Here is a 13,355-nt window from a genome sequence, read left to right as displayed (position 1 = left end):
ATTATATGAAGATCTCTACATGTGAAACCGCTAAAGAGATTTGGGATAAACTCCAAATCACTTACGAAGGAACCGACCACGTTAAAGAATCAAAGGTATTTATGTTGGTTCATGAATGGGAAAATTTTAAAATGAAAGATGAAGAGAGCATTGAAGAAGCTCTTGAAAGACTCTCCAAGATCTTCAACAATCTAAGCATGCTTGGCACAAAATACAATGATAAACAAATTGTGACCAAGGTGCTTACAAGCCTTACACCAAAATGGAACTCCAAAGTGAACGCCATTGTGGAAGGAAGGCTCTATGATCAACTTACATTCGATCAACTACGAGGTAATCTTCTCACCTATGAAATGACTATGCTAAATAGACAAAAAGGTGAAGAAAGCAAGAAGAAAAGTCTCGCCCTTAAAACAACATCACTACAAGAAGAGAGTGATGATAATGAAGAAGAAGGAGATGAAGAATTTGCACTCTTATTGAAAAGATTCAATAAGTTTGCAATGAAGAAAAACTTCAAGAGCAAAACAAAGGTACCAAAATGCTATGAGTGTGGAGAAGTTGGACACATCAAACCCAATTGTCCAAAACTTCAAAAGGAGGACAAAAACAAGAAATTTAAGAAGAAGGAGAAAGCATACATATCATGGGAGAACGAGGATGAATCCGACTCCGATGACGACGAGGTTGCAAATCTTTGCTTAATGGCAAGCGAAGAAAAGGTTAGTGATGACAACTCCACTTCTTTTAATTTACAAGATGAATATGATGCCTTACTTGAGGTGTACACAAAACTTACCCAAGATTATTCTCTCCTAAAGAAAAAGAATATGGATCTTTTAAAACAAAATGAGATGTTGAAAAACGAGAATATCAATCTTGGAAAAGATAAGTGTAGCACAAGTAGTGATCCATACAAATCTTGTAAAATGCATGAAAATGAAATTACAAATCTTAAGAACACTTTAGCTAAGTTCAATGAATCTTCAAAGAACTTAGATAAAATGTTGAAAAACCAAAAGCATGTTCATAATAAGGAAGGTTTAGGTTTTGAAAAAGGAAAATTTAAAAATGCTAAAACTCCTATTAGGCAACCGCAAGCCCAAAAGGCAAGCATGCCTAAAAGGAATGAAGCCTTTAAACATCCTCCTCAACATGCTTCATTTAGAAATTATAATCACAATGCATATAGATCAAAAGATGTTGCATTTAGGAAACAACCTAGGCAACCATTTAGAAACATGCATAGGATGCATAATCCAAATGTCATATGTCATTATTGTAATAAAGTAGGTCATATAGCACCCGTATGCTTTACTAGAATTAAACATATAAACTTTCGTAGTCAAGATACGAGATGGGCACCTTATGGGCATTATGCTCATACTAACCATCAAGGACCCAAATTCACTTGGGTACCTAAATCCCAATTTTAATTGTTTTGTAGGTACGTGTTGGAGCTAAGGATACAAATTGGTATGTTGATAGTGGATGCTCCAAACACATGACCGGCGATGAGTCAAAGTTCACCGCAATAGAGCCTACAAACGGAGGAAACGTGATCTATGGAGACAACAACACCGGCAAAGTAATCGGCGTTGGAAAAGTTGGTAAAAATTCTTCTACCTCCATAGATAATGTTATACTTGTCAAAGGTCTCAAACATAATCTCATTAGTGTTAGCCAACTTTGTGACAAAGGAAACTTAGTCACCTTTGATTCAAAATGTTGTTTGATAAAAAGGCAAGACACTAATGAAATTGTGCTAATTGGGCACCGTGTTGACAATGTATACATGATTAATCTAAATGAAGTTTCCTCAAATGATGTGAAATGCCTTGTTAGTAAAAATGATGAAACTTGGTTATGGCATCGTAGAGTAGCTCATGCTAACATGGACCATCTTAGCAAGTTGGTCTCTAAAGAGTTAGTAATTGGCTTACCAAAGCTACGTTTTGAAAAAGACGTCCTTTGCGACGCATGTCAAAAGGGAAAACAAGTAAAGGCCTCTTTTAAATCCAAAAACATTGTTTCAACAACAAGGCCATTACAACTTTTGCACATGGATTTATTTGGTCCTTCTAGGACTATGAGCTTTGGTGGCAATTACTATGCTTTAGTTATTGTTGATGATTACTCTCGATTTACATGGACCTTGTTCCTATCAAACAAGAGTGATGCATTTCGAGCATTCAAAAGATTAGCCAAAGTTATTCAAAATGAAAAGAATTTGCATATATCATCTATTAGAAGTGATCATGGTGGAGAATTTGAAAACAATCTTTTTGAAACTTTTTGTGAAGAAAATGGCATTGAGCATAATTTTTCCTCTTCTAGAACACCACAACAAAATGGTGTGGTTGAAAGGAAAAATCGTCATTTAGAAGAAATGGCGAGAACTATGCTCAATGAGGCTAATATTCCTAAGTACTTTTGGGCGGATGCGGTTAGTACCGCGTGTTATGTTATGAATAGGATTATCATTCGACCTATTCTTAAGAAAACACCGTACGAATTGTACAAAGGAAGAAAGCCAAATATTTTCCACCTTCACGTCTTTGGTTGTAAATGCTTTATTCTAAATAATGGAAAAGATAACTTAGGCAAATTTGATGCTAAGGCTGATGAAGGAATCTTCTTAGGCTACTCTTTAACTAGCAAAGCTTTTAGAGTATATAATAAACGCATCATGACTATGGAAGAAAGTATTCATGTCGCTTTTGATGAAACTAACCGTTGTTGTGCTAGAAAAGATTTTGATGAAAATGTAGAAAACTTTGATTCACTAAATTTGAATGGTGAAGACAAAGAAAAAGATTTAAATGAAGCCTCTATAAGCTCAACAAAGGATAGTGTTCAAGTTGAAGAAATTGAACCATCACAAGCACAAATAAATGCACTTCCAAAGGATTGGCGTACTTCAAAGGATCATCCTCTAGACAACGTCATTGGTGATGTTTCGAAAGGGGTAACAACTCGATCCACTTTTAGAAATTTATTTGCATATAGTGCTTTTGTTTCTCAAATTGAACCATCTACCATTGAGTCCGCAATTGATGATGAACATTGGGCTGTGGCAATGCAAGAGGAGCTTAACCAATTCAAACGAAATGACGTTTGGGAATTGGTGCCTAAACCAAGTGATCAAACAATTGTAGGAACAAAATGGGTTTTTAGAAATAAACTCGATGAAAATGGTACAATTGTTAGAAACAAAGCTAGATTAGTAGCTAAAGGTTATAATCAAGAGGAAGGCATTGATTATGACGAAACTTATGCTCCCGTAGCTAGATTAGAAGCAATTAGGATGTTACTTGCTTTTGCATCCTCTTATAACTTCAAACTTTATCAAATGGATGTTAAGAGTGCCTTTCTTAATGGTTTCATTCAAGAAGAAGTATATGTTGAACAACCTCCCGGTTTTGAGGATTATGAAAATCCTAATCATGTTTTTAAACTCAAGAAAGCTCTTTATGGTCTTAAACAAGCTCCAAGAGCTTGGTATGAACGTTTGAGCAAGTTTTTAATAGAAAAGGGTTTTAGAAGAGGGAAGGTTGATACAACTTTATTTATCTTGATTGAAAACAAAAATATCCTTTTGGTACAAGTTTACGTCGATGACATAATATTTGGTTCAACTAACGAATCACTTTGCAAGTTTTTCTCAAACCTCATGCAAAGTGAATTTGAAATGTCCATGATGGGCGAACTCAACTTCTTCCTTGGTCTTCAAATCAAACAAGGAAAAGAAGGAACTTTCGTTAGCCAAACCAAATATTGCAAGGAATTGCTCAAAAGATTTGGAATGGACAATGCTAAGGCAATGGACACACCAATGAGCACTACTTGCTACCTTGACAAAGATGAACAAGGTAAAAGCATAGATGTAAAGAAGTATAGAGGCATGATAGGATCATTACTTTATCTAACGGCAAGTAGGCCAGATATCATGTTTAGTGTATGCATGTGTGCGAGATACCAAGCTAATCCTAAGGAACCTCACTTAAGTGCGGTGAAAAGGATTATGAAGTATCTCATAGGAACATTAAATGTTGGATTGTGGTATCCGAAAGGATCCACTTGTGATTTGATTGGTTATTCCGATTCCGATTTTGCCGGTTGCAAATTGGATAGGAAAAGCACTAGCGGCACTTGTCACTTGCTAGGAAACTCTCTTGTTTCATGGCATAGTAAGAAACAAGTAAGTGTAGCCTTGTCTACCGCCGAAGCCGAGTATGTAGCCGCCGGTAGTTGTTGCGCCCAAATTTTATGGATGAAACAACAACTTGTGGACTATGGACTCATGCTTGATCACATTCCTATCAAATGTGATAATACTAGTGCAATAAATTTAACCAAGAATCCGGTTCAACATTCAAGAACCAAGCATATTGAGATTAGACATCACTTCATAAGAGACCATGTTCAAAAGGGTGATGTGGTTATTGAATTTGTCGAAACTAGTAAACAACTAGCGGACATCTTCACTAAACCTTTATGTAAAGAAAGTTTTTTTAACATCCGAAATGAACTTGGTATCTTGGATTCTAATCTAATATGATTTGTTTGAATTCATTGTATTTATATTGCTATTTTTGTATCTCTTACTAACTTAAGCATTGGAGATATCCAATTAGCCATTGTTTTGTAGGTTTATGAGTTGATGAATGAGTGATTAATCTTGAGGTAGATTGAAGAATTTGAAGATTATAAACAATGGAGGATCAACAAATTGAAGTTTATAATGGTTTAAGTGAGTATATACATGATGGAACTCAAAGGATTGAAGAAAGAACCACCAAAGGATGAAAATTTGGTGATTTTGGGCAAAATGATGCATGTTGCATCGATGCAACCAAGCTTTGCATCGATGCAAAGCACACAACGTGCTATGTGCATCGATGCAAAGCCTATTGCATCGATGCAAACACGACCAAATTGCACAAAAACACGTGAATTTGGCATTTTTGAGCAACAAAACCCCACTTTTTCATCATCTTCAACCTCACAACTCATATCCCCACATTCAAACCTCCATAACCTCCAAAACAAGCTCACATATAGCTTCATACAACTCACAAAACTTTGATACCCACTACAAACAAATTACATATTTGAAGTCCCCACATTCTCCTCTACAAAACCCATAAAACAAAATCATCCACAATGCCTAGAATCAAGAGAACCATCAAGTAGTCAAAAGGCTCTTCAAGTGTGGTTCCACCTCCAAATGATCATCCTTTGGCAAGGTACTTTGCTTCTAATGAAGATCTTCAATTCTATGAGGCAAGGCTCGCCGGAAGAAAGGAAATTCCTCCGAGGTATTTGGATCTGACCCTTCTTGTCATTCATAAGTTTGATACTCTTAAGGCTATTCTAGTTCATCAAGGCCTCATGGATTTTGTTCAAATTAAGAGTAAATATTATCCGGATTTAGTTGCCATAGCCTATAGTACACTCATGATTGAGATTGATGAGGAAGATGAATCAAATTTCACATTATTCTTCAAGATAGGAAAAAAGGATTATAGGCTAGATGGTGATGAGTTAGCCACCATTTGGGAGTTGCCAAATCAAGGTGACTTGTTTCAAGGTGGTAAAACCCCAATTGATGAATGGGGTTATTCAAAGGACAATGCCATGCATTTGTTCAACCTTGTACAAGGAGCTCACTCCAAAATTAGTTGCAATTCAATGAGTGCGGAACATAGAACTTTGTTATATCTAGTCACATATGTATTGCAACCTAGAATATCCGGGCATGCGAATGTAAATGATGAAGATTTGATTGTCATGTGGGCTATGATGAATGGGATTAAGATTAATTGGCCATACTTTATAGTACAACATATGATTAGGCTTAAGATGAAGGATAGGAATGGTGGATTAGGATTCCTTTGCCTATGGTCTAAAGTCTTTGATTATGTTGGTATTGATGTATCAAATGAGATTGCCAAGGAAGTACCACCTCAATCTTGTATCAACACTCATCTTCTCAACAAAATGGGAAGAAGAAATGTTGATGAACAAGGTCCTCAAGAGCAAGCTCCTCCACAAGCACCTCAAGCTCAAGAACCACCCTCCTTGGTTGATGTAATGAGAGAATTACAATCCATCAACCAAAACATCCAAAGGATTGAAGTAGAGCATGGTAGGCAACTTGAAGCACTTAATCGTCGTGTGTCTCGTGTAGATCATCGCACGGGTCGCTTGGATCGTCGTATTGATGACTTATATGAGCATTTCGGCATCCACCTACCGTATGAAGAGGATAATGATGATGATGAAGACCAAGATTGATTGTCTCCTCTTCATCAAGTCACTTTTTATTGCTTTATGTTTATTTGATTATATGAATTGTTAAACTAACTTCTAGTAAGCTAAGGATTTCTATTATGGTTTAAATACTTTGATATTTCCTTTATAATTTTGTTTAATGATTAATGCTTGTATGCTTATTTGGTGAATAACTCAAAATAGGCTTGGTACCCCTATTTTAAGTTAATGTGCATGCTTTGATATATTTCACTTCTTTAGGGGGAATTATGCATGCTTGTTATATATAAAAAGAGGAAATCAAATTCTTTTTGAAAGGGGGAATATCTCATCCTTGAGATTAATAGAGAAATTGAACTTAAAAAAAAATCATTGTTTTATGCATGCTTCTATGACACATTTCAAACTCCTTTCTTTTTGATAATGTCAAAAGGGGGAAGAGAAGTTTGAGGATATTTGAAGTTTTGAACTTTTGAAAAAGAAGAAGTTTGAGGTTTTGAAAAGAAGAAATAAGTTTGCGAAACAATGATTTCAAAAAGACTTCCGCTAAGCAAAAACTTTGATATCTAAATCATTTTCTTTGATAAACGCCCTTTAAGGGAACAAATGCACATATTTAGGGGGAACTCCTGCAAAATTTTTTGTGAAGTCTTCTCCAAAGCTTTCTATAAAACAAAGTGCATTATTGTTGCTTTCAAAATCATTTATAAATGCATATCCTCAAAATTGGTTTGTCATTATCAAAAAGGGAGAAATTGTAAATCATGTTGCTTGTATGCGAAGTTTGTATTCGTAGGTTTTGATGAATGACAAACCAACAAACAACATGAAAGACAAACCAACAAACAACTTGAATGAACAAGCATGTTGAAAGATCAACCAACATTCAACGTTGAGGAATGAAGAGTTGAAAGCAACACAACAACAACAAGAAACTCAAGTCCACAACATTTGAAGACAAGTATAGTGTCTTAGGACTTAGGTAACTTCTTGTTAAGAACCAATTGCTAAATCTCTCAACACACACTCACAAAATGTTTTGATTATCATATCATATGCACATCTTGCAATTCGATGCTAGCCGCAAATGGTTTAAAACTTGTTTTCAAAGGTACAAAGGCATAGGAATTGACTCCAACAAGTTTGAGATCAATCCTAAGTATTTTGAAGTGATTTTAAGCCATTCTTTAAGGTTTGCATCGATGCACACTCATCTTGCATCGATGCAAAGCATTCAACGACTTGTTGCATCGATGCAAAGATGTTTGCATCGATGCAACCTAGCTGAAAATTCAAATTTCAGCTTCAAAGACACATTTGCATCGATGCAAAGTGTTATGCATCGATGCAAATGATTCAAAAACATAAAAAAACGGCTAGTTTTGACAAAAAGGCTCCATCCCACTAACTCCCCAACATTTCTAAGGTTTGGGGAGTCTATAAATAGATGGATTGAAGCCTTATTTCATATACTTGAGTATTTGCAAACTATCTTGTTCATATTCTTTCATTCTACACATTTTTTAAGGTGTTATAATACACAATTTGAGAGAGCAATATCAATTGGTTCAATAGTGCTAAACTTGTAATCATACACTCTTCTAGAGAGTACTCATTTCATCTCAACAATTCTTTGAGAATTGTTTTCTTGTACACTTTGTAAATTGGAGTGTGATCTCCAAGGTTGAGTCAAGAGTTATAAACACTATAGTTGGTGAGGATACCAAAGAGGTATACTAAGTACTCAAGGCAAATCTTAGAGAAGGTATCTCTAAGTGGAGTGGGTTAGTATACGAGTGGTGATCATATACCGTGAGGTGTTAGAAACTAAGGACTCGGATTGTAAAAGGTTTTGCGCGGGCACCTTGAAGCTTGGCAATAGTGGAACTTCTCAATTGCGATTGAGAAAGAAAGTGGACGTAGGACAAGGATTGTGCCGAACCACTCTAAATAGCGTTTGCATCTCTCCAAATGCATCTCTTCAATATTATTGTCTTTTACCTTTGAGCAAATAAATTGTGATCGAAAAGTAGCTTCGTAAGTACTTAAGGAGTAGCTTAAGTCCGATTGGTGAAAAGCTTGATCAATTTATTTGAGTTGGTGTCTATTGGAAAGTAAAAGCTCCTTATAAATGCTTATCAATTGAGTTAAGCTCTTGGAAAAATACTAGTACAATAACACTTTTGTATATTGTCTTTAACTTTCACAAAAAGATTCATTGTTGTTGCAATACTCAATTCACCCCCCCTCTTGAGTAATTGTGCATAGGTTCTACAAGGATGTTACAATTTGAGCCTCTAAAAAGATGGCCTGGCGTGCCACTCCCTTAGATTAGTGGGTGGAATGCCACCTTCAATTTGTCCTTGGAAGGTGCTTGCAACTTGGCGTGTTGAACGCCCAAGTTTGATGCCTCCTAGGTGTTTTGGAATGTTGCACTCCAGGTATGTGCGTGTTACACGCCCAAGTTTGCTGGCCCCTGGAGGTTCTAGTGTGTTGCACGCCAAGTATTGGTGTGTGGCACGCCAAGCTCTGCGTTGATTCTTCCTAGGCTAAAAGATGAGCATCATTCTGGCCCAAAATGAACGTCTACTATAAATTATTATATATTGTTGGAAAACCTTGTATGTGAGCTTTCCAATGCCACTAGAACCACTTCATTTGGACCTTTGTAACTCAAGTTATCCTTGTTGGATTATGAAGAGGTCAGGATTGCAATTTCTCTTTAAATTTCCCTGGCTTGTTTAAAACTCTTGCTTCCGTGGGAAGTTACTTCCTCTTGCTTGCAACCTTCCTTGCTTTTTCCAAAGGCTTCTTTGATTGTCTATTTCTCCTTTGTTTTTGTCTAAATTCTTTCAACAACTCTCTAAAAAAATCAAAGTACAAGACAACTCTACAAAACATTGATTAAAGCACAAAAATCTCAATTAAAATAAGAAAATCACTCACTTTGTTCAAAGAAAAAAACTCCAAAAAACATTGATTAAAAGCATGAAAATCTTAATGAAAACAAGAGATCACTAACTTTATTCAAAAAAATAATAACTAAAAACAACTAAAGATGCTTATGCATCAGGTAAAACCTTATATTCCTATCTCCCTCTAAAATCCATTATTCTCTAGATTTTTGTAGCAAAAAAAAATTCTCTTTATCCGGAATTTCATTAAATTCAATGTTAAGCTCAGCTTCCAACCTTTCAAAGAAGGAATTCTGACCATATCTCGAGCATTTTTTTGGAAACCGATTAGTCTCTTCAAAATTCTTCTTTTGCACCTGAAAATATTGCAAAAATATTTTTATTCTAATCTTTCAGCTCATTCCTCATATCATTCAAAGTGTTGTTGAATTTGGCCTCTATGTCCCATTGATATTGTAAGAAGGAGTTGAAATCGAGATGATAAGTCCACATGACTTCGAACCTAAAGGATTTTTCTTCTTTAGGATTCCTATAATCCGATAGGAGGAGGGGGTGGTGGTTCGAGTTTATTCTTGGAAGGACCTTGACCATCAAATTTTGAAACCTGAGTCTCCCTTTCAAATTAGCAAAGATTCTATCAAATCTTTTAAAGACTATGTTCCTGCTAAGAGCTCGATCCGAGGTATAGGTCGACAAGGGATCCAAGAGGCTTGATCAACCGTCTTTGCTGAAGATCGCGCCACCTGTATGACCCTCGTCCGAGTAGTGTGAAGTACCTGCAAAAAGGACTCCGATGCTTAAGTTAGTTTCTGAGTAGGAAGAATATTCTATAAGCGATTGCTGTGTGTGTTCGGTATTGGAAACTAATGCTTTGATTATCTGCATGGTGCTATTTATGGTTAGAGGGATCTGTTAGTGGATCCGAGATCCCTGGCCTTGTATCCAAGCTAACGATCGGATTTCTCTCTTGGGATAAGTGACGTAGTGGATAAGTGACGTAGTTTGACTTGGTATATTGCACTGTTAAAACGTGCTGTTTTCGAGGTATAACGTCGGTCCGATATTAACGTCGGTACCTGCCTTAATGGCTGGTTTGTCCGTACTATGATCTTGTGGCTTTGGAAATAATGCCTGAGCCGTCTTGCTATTATTATTAGGGCGTAAGCCAGTTTTTCAATGGTCGGATATCTCGTTTCTGCATTTTGCAATATCTTGCTAACAAAGTATACTGGATTTTGTTGCTGACCTATTTTTGTTACAATCACAGATGAAATCGAGTTATTTGATACTGAAAGATATATATATATATATATATATATATATATATATATAAAGGATTACCAGGTATTGGTTTTGCCAGTATGGGAGGAGATGCGAGTCTTTGTTTGAATTCGGCAAATGCATTTTCGCATTTCTCTGTCCATTCGAACTATTTGGATTTTCGCAGCATGCTAAAGAAATGGTCCCATTTTGCTGCCATTGTGGGCAAGAATCTTGAGAGAACGGCTAATCTTCCTGTGAGTTGATGTACTTCCTTGATAGTTGATGGTGATTTCATCTCCAAGATTGCCTTACACTTTTCAGGATTTGCCTCTATGCCTCTGTGTGTCAACATGAAACCTAGGAATTTACCTCCTTGAACTCCAAAAGCGCATTTTTCTGGATTCAGTTGCATGTTGTATTTCTTTAGTTGATCGAACACTTCTTTTAGATCGCCTAAGTGTTCTTCTTCTGTGTTCGACTTGACCACCATATCATCCACGTATACCTCCATGTTCCTGCCAATTTGTTTCTGGAAAACCTTGTCCATTAGACGCTGGTAGGTGGCACCTGCATTTTTTAGGCCAAATGGCATGACCTTGTAGCATAAATTTCCTTGGTCAGTTATGAAGGCTATCTTGTCCTCGTCGCCTGGGTGCATAAGTAATTTGATTATAGCCTGAATATGCATCCATGAAGCTTAGAATTTAATAACCGGAGGTGCTATCTACGAGTTTATCTATGTTCGGCAAAGGGTAGGAGTCTTTAGGGCATGCTCGGTTTAGGTCAGTGAAGTCCACGCACATTCGCCATTTCCCCGAGTTCTTTTTTACCATGACCACATTCGCCAGCCAGGATGTGAATTGTATTTCTCGGATGAAGCCTGCGCTTATCAGTTTTGCGTTTCCTTCGTTGCTGCTTCTGTTCTTTCCTTTCCGAGTTGCCTCCTCTTTTGTTTTATCGGTCGGGCTTTAGGTTCAAGGGCGAGCTTGTGACATATGATTCTGGGTTTATCCCTGGCATGTCCGCTGGGGTCCAGGCGAACAGATCGGCATTGGTTCGGAGTATATCTGTCATCTATTGCTTGTACCCTGCAAGTAGAGTGGAGCCGATGTTAGTGTATTGGTTTTTATCTCCTGTTAAGCTTACCCGCTGCAGATCATCGGCTGGTGTTGGCCTTTGCTCATGGTGGATCCGAGGAGCCAACTCGGCGAGGTCTGGTATGTCACTGGCATTGTATACCGAGTTTATCCTCCTCGTCATTGCCTGTTGTACTTTGAGTCCTGCGTTGTAGCACTGCCTCGCTTCTTTCCTGTCCGAATGGATTGTTGCTATGGTTCCTTTCTCTGAACAGAACTTAACACATAAGTGAATAGTGGAGACCATGGCTCTGAAAGTATTTAAAGAAGGTCTTCCTAGGATGATATTATATGGACTAAAACAATCGACAATTAAATATTGAATGTCTAAAGTTTTTGAGTGAGGAGGTTCCCCTAGGGTCGTCCTCACCCATACATAACCTGTCACAGGGACCCTTTCCCCTGAGAATCCGACGAGCTCGCCGGAGGACGGTTGTAGCACTTTTTCGTTCAGCTGCATCTTCTTGAAGGTTGATAGAAACATGACGTCAGCACTGCTCCCTTGGTCTAACAAGACTTTCCGAATTAGGAGGCCTCCTGTTGTTACCGAGATGACTATGGGGTCATTGAGGTTGGGGGTTTTAGTGTCAAAGTCCCTTCTTGTGAATTTGATATCAGGGACTTTTAGTGTAGGTACGTCAGAGAGCGTCTCGTTTTGGACTGCTAACATGGTTCGGTAGCTTTTTTTCCTGGCCGAGCTTGTTTCTCCACCACACGCGAAACCTCCTGAAATATAGTTGATGACTTTCTTTGGCGGTTGATTATTCTTCCATTGGGATTTTTCGCTGTTTGCCTTTGTGTGTTCTGCTTCACCCGAGGCGGGTTGTTCCTTGTGGATTTGTCTGCCGACGTATTTGTCCAGTAATCCTTGCCTTGCTAGCCTTTCCAACGTGTCTTTGGCTACGACACGTTCGTCCGTGGTGTGTCCGAACTTTTGATGGAAGGCGCAGTGTTTCGTTTTGTCAACATTCCTTTGGCCTTGGTATGTACCTGCTCGGCTTGGTGGTTTGATGAGTTTGCTGTGGATGATCTCTTTGATTATATCCTCCCTTTTAGTGTTGAACTTGGTATACGAATTGAACTTCGGGGCCAGTCGGAAAGGCTTTTTGGAGTCCTTGCTCTGGGACCTGTATGGTCTTTCTTCTTCTTTTCTGGATGTTGGCCTTTCGTTCCTTCGAGTTTCGTGGAGCTCTTCTATTTCAATTTGTCCCGTCCTCTTTTCTCGGAATTCCTCCAATGTTTTTGGTTTTGCTACAGCGATGGCTTCCTGGAATTTTCCTGGCCTGAGGCCGCTTTTTATCGCGTGCAGCTGTACTTCTGGATTGAGGTCGGGAATTTCCATTGCTGCTGTCATAAAGCGCATCATGTAGTCCTACAGGCTCTCGTGCTGCCCTTGTTTGATTGTACTGAGGTAGTTCGAGTCCCTTACATATATCTTGGATGCTGCAAAATGGTTAATGAATATCTTGGCGAATTCATCAAAATTGTTTATGGATCCTGCAGGTAAGTTAGAAAACCATAACAAAGTGGCTCCATTTAAAAATGTTGGGAAAGATCGGCACAGGATGGGGTCTGAGTCGCTGTTAAGGAACATCATGGACTCAAATTTTGTAACGTGGAGTTTAGGATCTCCGATTCCTTTGTACGTCATTAGCGTCATAGGAAGTGTGAAATTCTGAGGCATTTTGAAACTCATTATTTCCTTGGAAAACGGGTTGGTCCGCCGCCTCACGTTCTTCGGGGTCGTCTCCCTTGTCTTTGCGTT

This window comes from Arachis hypogaea, chromosome 1 (genome assembly GCF_003086295.3).
Source record: "Arachis hypogaea cultivar Tifrunner chromosome 1, arahy.Tifrunner.gnm2.J5K5, whole genome shotgun sequence".
In the NCBI taxonomy this organism is placed as follows: domain Eukaryota; kingdom Viridiplantae; phylum Streptophyta; class Magnoliopsida; order Fabales; family Fabaceae; genus Arachis; species Arachis hypogaea.
The sequence above is the reverse complement of the archived record's forward strand: the minus strand, read 5'-3'. Positions refer to the sequence as shown.